Consider the following 11,785-nt stretch of genomic DNA (forward strand, 5'->3'; position numbering starts at 1 on the left):
GGAGTGACACGAAGAGAGCTTTTAAGAACAACTTTGTCACCGGGCCATTCGGATCACCCGACTCAGCATGGTAGCTCTTCTTGGGTGTAGGGCTCTTGTCACCCACTTCATTCCCAGTTGGCCTTGTGAGCATGTCTCTGAGGGAGTGGTCTTTCTTGTCCTAGTCGAGGCATTGTGGTGATCCACCAAACCAAGGGAAAGCAAGGGAGGCGGATTTGATCAGCAGCGCTCCAATGTGTATCTCAAAGGTATGAGCACTAAACCGGAGCAAAGAGGAACAGCAACGGCAGACTTGAAAGGGGTCAGGCAGGTCGCCGCAGGGTGGGCAGAGAAGGGGTCACAAGCCAACCTCTCAGTACAGTGTCACTCTGCCACCCGATGTGGAACCCGGGGGGAGGGGTGAGGACCACACCAGCAGCCGAGGCCAGTAGTGGGAATGCCTGCAGGGCGGTGACGTGGGGAGGGGGAGGGGCAGGGTGGGGGTAGTAATGTATGGATTACAGAGTTTTACAGGTAAGTGAACATTTAAATAAATAAAACTAATTTCATTGCGCGCACTGCATCGCATTTGGTGATGCAGAGCACTCAACGAAATGTGTTTGATTTATTTAAATGTTTACTTACCTGTAAAGCTCCGTAATCCATACATTACTACCCCCCACCCTGCCCCTCCCCCTCCCCACGTCACCGACCTGCAGGTACTCCCACTGCCGGCCGCGGCTGCACACCAGTATTGGTAGGATAACATCCCCCCCGCCAGAAGGCACTAGGGAGAGCCCGGGCAGTTAATCATCAGTCCCTGGGTGGGCCACCGCAGCTGTCCAGAGGACTGTCTCCCGGGGGGGGGCTGTTGCACAGGCCTTTGCAATGACCCTCGGCCGGGATGAGGGGGCAGCTTTGTGGTAGGGTTGGATCCGCAGAGGCGAAGTAGTGGTAGTGTGAGCTTCTTTGATGTGCGAGAACCAGGGAAATGCAGAAGAAAGAGACCGGGCGTCAGCAATTCCCAGCTGCCACTATGTTGTTTTCAGAAGTGATTAATGGTGGCAAACCCCTTCCAAATCTTTGCCTCCTCTTCCTTCAGTCACTGAGGGCCCTCCGCTGCAGTAGTGGTGGGGGGAGAGCTCCGAGCAGTCACCATCTCCAGCTCAGATGGGGGAGAGCTCCCAGCAATCACCCTCTCCCTCTCAGCTGTGATACAGCGTGCATGCTTCTATGGTCGTCCAGTCCCGTGGCAGCCCCTAACTCTGGGCTGACCACGTCCCACCCAGCGGTGCTGGGGCGCATCAAAGGATGCTGCCTGTTCACCTCTCTATTGCGGTGGGGGGCAGATGCAGAACTCAATCTGGAGCACTGTTTTAGAATCCTCTCCTACATCACCCAGTTGCAAGGTTCAGATGGTTAGTTAACAGACTGCCTCTGCTTAGCCCAGTCGGGCGGCGTCCATTTTGCCGCTGAGCGCCAGTGGTCACTTTCCCTTGTCATCCACCCCCCCTTCAGCTTTGCGTCAAGTTGCAGGAGGAGCCTGCCGCTGTATCCAGCCCAGCCCCTGCTTTTCGTTGTGCTGTGAGGAGCAGTGGGGACAAAGCAAAGGCGGCAGGAAGGGCGCTGTGTGAGGCTATTGAAACAGCAAGACAGAGAAACTGGAAAATGTCTCTCACCTGTCTGCCATCTTGGCCACGCCCCTTGGTAGTTGTTTGGTGTCACGTATGTTCTTTGTAGAATATGAAACTGCATGAGCTTAAATCCTGTATTAGGGGAAAACCTGCTTAACCTGTTGACATCCTTTCTTACATTCTGCTGTAGTTCATTCCTCTGGGTAGTCAGCACACCCAGCAGTCCCTAGACCGATCAGTTTTACTTCCCTTATAAGTCACTTAAGGCCAAATGCGTTATATTATTATATTTTATATTATTTGCAACTTGACAATTCCAGCAGCTGCTGCATGGTTACATGTTCTTGTGGTTTGTCAGGGAGTGTGGTCAAAATCATTCAGGCAGTGTTTGCCGATCTAGCATAGTGCAGGAACTGTCCCAGTCCTATACAGAGTTGCTTATGAGCTTATGTGAAAATATGAATCTGTTATTTGAACTAAGGAGCCAATATAGTTGTAGCTACCCTGATACCAATTAATGTAGGGTATATTGTTTTGCATATTGTAGAACAGCTTCAATACCCTCAGAGGCATACCCTCTGAGAACCATGTTTTGTGTAATATTTTAGACCACTCTATGCAACACAACTGCCATCAGAGGAGTACGTTTTAATTTGTTGGAAAATGTACATGTCCTGATATATACATATATTTATTTTTTACTGCTGTATCACCTCTTCGATTTTCAATATGTTAATGAGGTAATTTTGTAGATCCAACCCTTTCCCTGACCAACTTTTTATCCATACATATTTTGGCCATACTTTATTTAAACCCATTCAGTGAAAGCAATGCTTCTGCAGCCACCTTAATTTACATGTAGCATAATTTATGCATGATTAAATGAAAATGTTTCTTTTGTGACTCCGTTGTGTTCTGCTTGTGCTAATGACAAGCTTTTTTTATTCTTGCAAGTAGCCAGAAAAGAAGTTTGTTTGTTGTTGGAAACTATGCTTGCTCAAAAAGCCCTTGTTAGTTCTACACTGATAATTTTATATTCGGACACATTAACAGTTAATGTAATATTGGTATATGTGAGATATGGCATCCTACAGCCTTATAAGTGAGCATTACCACTCTGCAACATGAAATCACTGTTTAGTATAATAAGCCTCCCTTCTCCAGCATACCACCAACTACCCCTGTTTGACTCTTAATTCTCAAAAGTATAGCACTCCTCTGCAGTACCTCTAGCACAGTTGACCACCCAGCCCCATTTGATGGAATTCTCGACGCCACACTTGTTATATCATCTCCTCTATTAACTGCAATATCTGTAACCTCTTTGGACATTCTTGGAAGTCTTATGCTAGGGACATCACCAATGGTTTAGTTTCTTGAATTCCCTGTCCCTTCTCTTGTAACTTCGAAGCAAGATTGTCTATATATAGCTTTCAGGGCGTGAGTACGACGAAATAAAGAGAAGTACGCCAGTGGACGTGTAAGATCGCTTACTTACACAAGCCTTTTCCTTTACCTCTTTTCTCTTTGCAGGGTGTGCCAATTAGCTACCACCCCCCTCCCGTGACCTATGGCGCATTGACTCTTAGCGCCTGCTGTAAGAGCGTTTCTGGTTTTAATACTTCTTTTTAATTCTGGTTTGATAACGTATGCGTGTGAATATTTTGGCCCTTTGTCACCATACATTTGCTGATCGCCGTTATCAAGTCACTCATTAGTCCTAGTGTTACGGGCATATCAACACGGTTTTTCCCGTTCGCGCTCCAGAATAGCCACACTATGAGACTTACGAAGGGATTCTCGTCCCTACGTCTCCACAGGTTATTGCTAACCATCTATGAGCACAAGTGAAGTAGTAGTGGCTCACTAGTTAGAGGCGGCAGACCCGAGAGCAGAGGACGGCCCGGGACCAGGGTTCGATTCCCGGCGCGGCAGGTTTCTGGACCAGGGTCAGCGGACTCGATAATTCTCTCGCCTCGGTGCCCACTCTGATCAGCGATCACACTCGGCAACTCTGGGCATTAGCTTACCTCATCTTCACTAATGGCCCCACCAGACCGCCGGGGATGCCTGGTCTCACCCTGGAGATACCCATTAAGGGACCATCTCTCAGGGAAGCCAGGAAGGGTTTCGCAGCGGTCGAAGCGCCTTGGGACCCTCCGGGTAAGTAGTGCGCTATATAAATGCCTATACATTTACACATTTACAAGTTCACCCTTGATTTCACTCGTGCCTTGCATATGGCAACATTTGCACCATAGGAGCACGAAAGCAAGTGTGTCCAGTCAAGATTTACAACGGACACCATTGGCCAGATGTAGGTCGCCCAATACCGGTCGGTAACGGCCGATTTCGGCCGTTACCGACCGGTATTTGGCTTTTGACAAATATACCGATTCTGTAAATCCATATGTAGGTGGCACAGTTTGCAGTGCCACAGGCCCTTAGGAATTATTAATTTACCACCCAATACTATTGGGTGGTAAATTAAGAATTTCTGTGTACATGCACATCTGTGCATGTACACCTGTGCCACGTGGCACACATACATGCCCTAAGGGCATGTATGTGTGTCACATGGCACACAAGCCAGAAACAGGGGTGCAACAGGGTGTCAAAGTGACACCCTGTCCCCCTTGGGAATTCGGCTTCAAGGCCCATAGGAATCAATGGCAAATACCGATTCGGTAATTACCGAATCGGTAAATACCGAAACGTACCGATTCGGTATTGAATTCGGTAAAAATACCCACATCCCGATTGCCAGTTCTTAAATACCGATTCGGTATGTAAGAATTGGTAATCTGGTATTACCTACATCGGGCCCTTAGTCTTTTAACCTAATATATGTTTTCTTTCTCTTTTTTGTTTTGTCTGTTATATGTGATTGTCTTTGTCTATAAAGAATAAACTTGGTTCCACTCTAACTCTTAATAAATAGAAAAATTATATTCTTTCACACTGGTAACCCAGGCTAGGGTGGGTCTTAGCGTGCCCATACCACCGGGGTTCTGACACTACACTTTCTTTTTGTACTCATTGGTCCTGACGAATGCCTGATAGAACTTTTGACATAGGCTGAAACATGTTGACCTCATTATAGGATAATATTGGGCTTGTAATTTTGGTCCCTTATCCTACACTACAATTCTTTTATCCCTGTCCAATTGGCAAAACCAATAACATTCTTTTTTGATTCAATTGTGACATTTTAATATCACACTTTTTCACTTCACATTCACAAAACCAGCTCCGCAGTAACTAGCGTTGCAGCACACCAGGGTGGCACTCGGCCACTCCTGGTGGGGCCCGATAATGAAGCATGTCACCAACCAGGTTGGTGAGTGAGGGCTTTTTATTCAACCTATCAAGGTTGTCATTTGCAGGCGACTTAGACTTTTTGCTTGACCACTTGCCTATCCTGCTCTGATGCATTGCAGAAACTCAAATAGTGACGCTCCTTTGTTGATTTTTTGGTATATATTGCAGATGCCACATTTGCTGAAACCTAATTTTGATGGTCGACATCCTCTATATTCCCAAACTTGCAAGGGTCTTCTGTTTAACTTCTAAAAGCATAAGTGTTATGAGCTTGCCACCCCCTTAAGTGTAGAGGATAAACTCTTTCTGACAGACACCCCAATCAAACCACCACTTGTGGTCAGCTTTCCAGTGTACTCTATTACATCACATAGTTGTTCTAGGATCCCTTTCCAAAATCTCTCCACCCTACTGCATGCCTCTGATGTGTCGGAGTATCTGCTTGCCCACATTCCCCCCAGCAGGTATTCATCCTAGTCTTGAAAGCTATTGTGTTGGGAATAAAATACCACCTGAACAAACTAGCCCCTGTGCGTTGGTGAATACTTATTTGCCCACTAAGCATGTTCCCTCACTATTTTACTTCTAACTGGATTCCGCTTTCCTTCTACCATATACACTGAAATTGATGCTGGTTTACTGTATTCAGTGTCACAAATGCTTTATATTGTAATTAGGTTGCTTGTGTCCTAGTCCCCCCACAAGCTCAACAGTCACTTATCAAAGTGTTTGAGTTCCCTTGTAGCTCTTTGACGGACCCCTGATACAGCAACCATTGTTTCCCATGCATGTTGTGAAATAGTTCAGTTTCTGGAACACCATATTCCTTCTCGAGATCCAAAAGGCCTTGGGCATCCCCTCAAATTGGTCGCCAACCGAAGGCATCCAGAATCCTTGTATGGAAGGAAGGCCTCCCTTTGGAAGCCTGACACAAAATGTTGTTTCCCTGACAGAGAGGTAAGTGGTGATGGATAATTTGTGGTTCTATGACCCTCTTCTAGGCCATCTCACCGTGTTCATTGTTATGCAGAAAATTGGATAGTAATACATTTACAACGCATTGTAAAAAATGTGATGTAAATGTAGGTCTATGTAAATTAATCTATGTGGGAAGCTGGGTTTTTGTTGCAGTGCCCCCAGCCAGATATTCCCCCACCCCCCATTTTTTACTTGGCTTTTGATGCAACTTTGACTTAGGTGTACTAGGTCATGGCTCGAAAAGTCACTCAAATGTTACTAGGACTGCAGGTCTAGTAACTTGAAAAATCTACTCGACCTATCTGTAATATACTTGACCTCTGACTCTGAAAGCCAAGCAAATGTGACAAGATGACATGATTCAAGGCATCTTTATTGCTCATTCACTTTGTGAGCAATAAAGATGCCTTTAATTCTTTTTATGTTGTCACATTAGCTCTGCTGTCAGAGACAGAGGTCAAGAGTCAGTTTGTCTTCGTACTCACCAGAAAGGGCGATTAAGCCCTAAAATTGCTCGTCCTGAATAAATCTAACTCGCCGTTGCGGGTTGGCAAGTGGATTTTTCGAGCCCTGTGGGTCCTTGCTAATGAAGTTCCCAGTACCAGTGTGTCCCTAAAAACGGTACCACAATTGGCACAACTTCAGTAGCCCCTGTAAGTCCCAAGTAAATGGTTCCTAGGGCATTGACTGAAGAGGGTCCACTAGGTCTGCAGCACAAATTGTGCCACCCTAGGGATTCCTCACCAAGATCATGCACACTGCCATTGCAGGCTGCTTGTCTTGGTTCAGAGAAAACTGAAGAGTCAACATAGCACACATGTCTATGTGCCATTCCCACAGACCTTGCATGAGGTATAAGTAAGTCAGCAAACACAAGGAGATGATGGACGGAGTGCTGAAACTTTTCAGACACTCACCCCCAGTCACAGATCTGGGTTGAATCCATTGTTCTGTAGCTCACTTTGCACCTCAGTTCAGACCCAGCCATATGCAGATCAGTCTTGACTCTGTGCCTCATGGGAACAGTCCAGACCGAACTGGGTAAGTAACCCCGTACTGCAAGCTTTACAGCCCTAAGGCAGGGTGCACTATATACAGTTTTGTGTGAACATATCTGCATGAGCAGATATGACCCTACAATAGTGAAGTCCATTCTTAGATACTGTTAGTGCTCAAGGAAGCCATAGATAGTACATGGGCTGGATACTTGTGATACTTAGCCCCATGATGGCTTCACTGTACCCGAAGATGTTTGGTGCCAAGGATGTGTGGCCAGATTCATCCAACACCTCCCCTAAGGTGGGGCATGTGCTGTGGACACTACTTTTCAGACCCCCAGGATATTGTGGCATGGATGTGCAAAGTTAGTGGCACAAATATGGAAATTATGCCCCACTTTATTTTACTATTGTGCATAAAATAATGTCCCCCCCCCCAGGGCCCGCCACGTGCCCCATTTCCACTATGATCACCTACCGCCCCCCCGCCACCCGATCTGAATCTACATGTTATGTTAAACTCATTTATTACGCGCACCGATGCTCCAGCGAAGGAGCGTCCTGGCGCCCGACAAGGTAGCAACACAACACAACAGGACAGAACGGAGCAAAAGGAAGGAACTAAGGAAACAGGAAAGTTTTTACAGCTCGACGAAAAGAGAGCAAATCCCTGAGGGCACGAATCTCAAGGGGAAGGGAATTCCACAACACTGCGGCGCGTACTTGAAAAGAGCGTCCGCCAACCCGGCAGCGCTTGAAACGGGGGACGACAGCAAGTTCTAGGTCCGAAGATCTTAAGGCACGAACCGGGACATAACGGGACAAAAGGTTGGAAAGAATCAAGGCAGGGGATCCCTTGAGAATCTTGTAAGCTACACAGAGAACCTTGAACTGGATCCTTCGCGCAATTGGTAGCCAATGCAGCGTGCGCAAGGTGTTAGTTGTGGGACAGAATCTAGGTAGGCCCACAACAGCTCTCGCCGCTGCATTCTGTACGCGCTGCAGGCGGGTGATTTCGGCCTGATTTAATCCCACTAAAAGGGAGCTGGCATAATCGAGCCGAGAAATCACTTTTGCCTGAATCACAAGTTGCCTGGTGGTACACCCATGTAACTGGCAAAAAATAAAATAAATACCGAGCTTTGAAATTGGGCTTTGATTTCAAATAACAGCAGGGGCCGATCTTCCAACTCAGCTAACACTGGATAGCGACATGATGGTATGGCTGTAATAAAAATATCTTCTGAGAGTTCGGACAGTTAAGTACAGGACTTGGGGGGGGGGGGGGCGGGGGGGAGGAAAAAAAGGATTTCAACTCTTAATCAAGAGAAGATGTAAGCAATATGAAAATGCATTAAAGTCAACCTATATGAAAAAAGCAATTGCCATAAGAGATTGGAGCTCCAGCCCCAATCAATTATTCTGCAGCGTGAAGGAAAAGGTCATTAAGCTAGTCTGCTCAACTCAGGAGTTCATATGAAACTTGAAAAAACTAATCCTTGAAATACTGCTCTGCACAACGAGAAACAGCAGTCCAGAAATCAGTGAGACAATAAGGGATGCCGATAAGGAATAAGGTTAGGGTACATCATAGTGTACTCACCCGGGGTTGTTGCTTCTTTAGCTAGGATAAGGTACCCTCCTGTGTTAGTCGGAGATTCCAACATGTGAAATGGTTTTCTGTATTTGTGCCATACATGAAGAGGAGAGAAAGAGTTGTTCTACTGCTGGAGACACTTGGCCTGCTCCACTAAAACATTTCAGAAATGTAGTGCTCTGACTTTATAGACGGATGGTGGGGAGTGCAAAAGTTGGAGCATTCTCCAATTTGTTTTGGGGGAAATCATGAAATCACGAAGTGTCTCACTTTTACAATTCCTCCATCTTGTGATGGTAGGAAATAAACCTATTGTGGCTAGGGTAGAGCCCCTTCCCACAGGAAGTGGTTGCTTAGAGGGTGTAATCACCCGAAACGTAGGTAGCCTGTTGGCTACTACTTGTCACCCCCTTTAACGCCTTTAAATCTAGTATATAGGTAGGTTAGATTAAACTGACGAAAGAAGAGCTGCTGACCCGGGAACTGAAAACCTGCTGCAGGAAATTGGCACCAAACCCACTCTGCACATCCACCCGCGGCGCCTCCAGACCTGAGAGCAGCGCAGCCCGATCCGGGAGACACCAGCACAGTACCCTGCCCCAATGCGAAAGGAAAAGATCCACATTGGCGTTGTGGTTATCGGCCATGTGGACTCCGGCAAGTCCACCACTGGCTCCTCTTCTACAAGTGCGGGGCCATCAATAAGAAAACCAAAGAAAGATTCATCTGAAAACTATTTTTAACGTTTTAAAAATTCGATCATGTAAACAGGCGGTGATCCACTGGATGGAGGGCAATTCAACCATCCTGTCCAGTCGTGGAGTAAAATTTTTCTCGCAAGTAAACAAACTCCTACAGGAAGCGGACACAGAAGCCTGTTACGGAAACCGTTCCATTTCACAACTTTAGGAACAAGGAAGTAATGAAGAACATGAGACGAAACAGATGTAACTCACAAGCAGAGGACACAAGAATTTTCAGTTTAATGAAATCGAATGAAATAGGATTACAGTTCACGATAATATTTGCATTCTTCAAAAGTGAAAGATATTTTAAGACGAGCATTTGCACTTTAATAAGATTAATCAATTCCATACTCGGCTTGAAAGTGCAACTACTTCACAAATATTAATAGTTTTATAAATAATACAAAGTTTTTTTTAATGAAGTGCATAACTCGTTGCATACATTTTTACAAATTGTAATGGTTTTAATTAACCAATACAAATAAAGTTTTTGATTGATCATTGAGAAAGAAGCAGTCGAGATCGGCAAAGGATCTTTCAAGTACGCCTGGGTTTTGGACAAGCTCAAGGTGGAGAGGGAATGTAGTATCACCATTGACATCTCCCTCTGGAACCTGTATGCTGCCAAGTATTAAATCACCATCATTGATGCCCCCGGGCTCAGGGATTTCATCAAGAACATGATCACCGGCTCCTCACAGGCTGACTGTGCGGTGCTAATTGTTGCTGGCGGCATGGGCGAGTTTGAAGCTGGTATTTCCAAGAACGGACAGACCATGAGCAAGCCCTGCTGGCCTACACCCTGGGGGTGAAGCAACTGATCATTAGTGTGAACAAGATGGACTCCACCCAAGGAAGTCAGCACCTACATCAAGAAAATCTGTTACAACCCAGCCACGGTGGCATTTGTGCCAATCTCTGGCTGGCACGGGGACAACATGCTGGAGCCCAGTACCAACATGACCTGGTTTAAGGGCTGGAAGGTTGAGCTGAAGGAGGGAATTGAGTCTAGGGCTCGAAGCCCTAGACTCAATTATCCCGCCTACCCATCACACCCGCAAGCCCCTGCGTCTGCCCCTGCAGGACGTCTACAAGATAGGAGATATTGGCACAGTCCCATTGGGCCCTATGGAAACTGGTATCCTTAAGGCTGGCATGGTGGTGACCTTTGCCACTGAAGTAAAGTCTGTGGAGAGGCACAATGAGGTGCTGGTGGAGGCTCGGCCAGGTGACAATGTTGGCTTCAATGTGAAGAACGTGTCTGTGAAAGATATTCGGAGAGGGAATGTTGCTGGTGACAGCAAAAACGATCCCCCAATGGAGGCTGGGAGCTTCACAGCGCAGGTCATTATTCTGAATCACCCTGGTCACATCAGTCAGGGATACGCTCCTGTGTTGGATTGCAACACTGCTCACATTGCCTGCAAATTTGCTGAACTGAAGGAAACCAAGACAGGTGATCTGGCAACAAAGCTTGAAGATAGCCCCAAAGCACTCTAGTCTGGAGATGCATCCATTGTGGACATGATTCCAGGCAAACCCATGTGTGTGGAGAGCTACTCAAACTACCCTCCTCTTGGAATTTTTGGTGTCTGCGATATGAGGCAGACGCAGGTTGTCGGACTTATCAAAGCTGTTGAGAAGAAGGCTGCAAGTGCTGGCAAAGTACCCGAGTCTGTTATGAAGGGCTCTGGCAAAAAGTAGTGCCAGCCACACCTAGTTGACCTAATGGCACTGGGTACCCAGAATCCTCTGGTCTCGGATCGCCACCTGCATTCTATGATCAGGGACTGGTTACTGCTGAGCATGAGGGTACATCACAAGAGCCTCCGACGGAAAGGGAGGCTGGACTTGCTGCTTATTCTGATTTTCTGACTTACGTTCTGGTTATTCCCCATCTGTGGTTCTGAATAAAATATTGGCACAACTCAAAAAAACAAAATAATTGGCACCAAACCTTGCCGGCTGCTTCCAGAACTCCACAATCGTGGTGTGCTGTCTCGTATTGCAATTGCACCTCCAGCCTTTGACCAATTGCTGAGAATCTTCCTTGGAGTAGAGGAGCTACTCGCCTACAGGCAACAAACTGCGAAGTCCGGTCTACCAATTTGCTGCCCCCTGGCAATTCTGACGCAGCACCCAAGCCAGAAGAGTGTGAGATCTGTCTACCCTCCCTCCCGCCCACCAAGTGAGAGGACACCAGGACCTACCAGAGCTGTGCCAATGCCTGGGGTACTGGGCCCCTCACACAGAAGACAGAGAAGAAAGAGTCCAATCCCGACTAATTACCCAGGACGCAGACACCTGTTGAGGGACTTTGAGACCCCTGAGACCTGCTTCGTGAGTATTCCAACTGTCCCAAAGTCATCCGTTTAACCTGCCTGCCCGCCCCTGACCACAAAGTCCATCTTAACGTTTAACGCTTGGCTACCCTATCTGCTCTGCACCCAGCCTTCCTGGCCTGGGTAACTACGAACGAGCTGTGCTCCTGTTGTCCTGAGGCACTTGCGAGCTGCTCCCTCAAGTAGGACC

The 11,785-nt window shown here is 46.8% G+C and overlaps 1 pseudogene; it reads left to right on the forward strand.

Annotated features, from left to right (window-relative positions):
* Positions 1-9,109: 9,109 nt before the first annotated feature.
* Positions 9,110-10,957, forward strand: LOC147692469 (elongation factor 1-alpha, oocyte form-like; annotated as a pseudogene).
* The last annotated feature ends 828 nt before the right edge of the window (positions 10,958-11,785 follow it).

This window comes from Lissotriton vulgaris, chromosome 9 (assembly GCF_964263255.1).
Source record: "Lissotriton vulgaris chromosome 9, aLisVul1.2, whole genome shotgun sequence".
Taxonomy (NCBI): Eukaryota; Metazoa; Chordata; class Amphibia; order Caudata; family Salamandridae; genus Lissotriton; species Lissotriton vulgaris.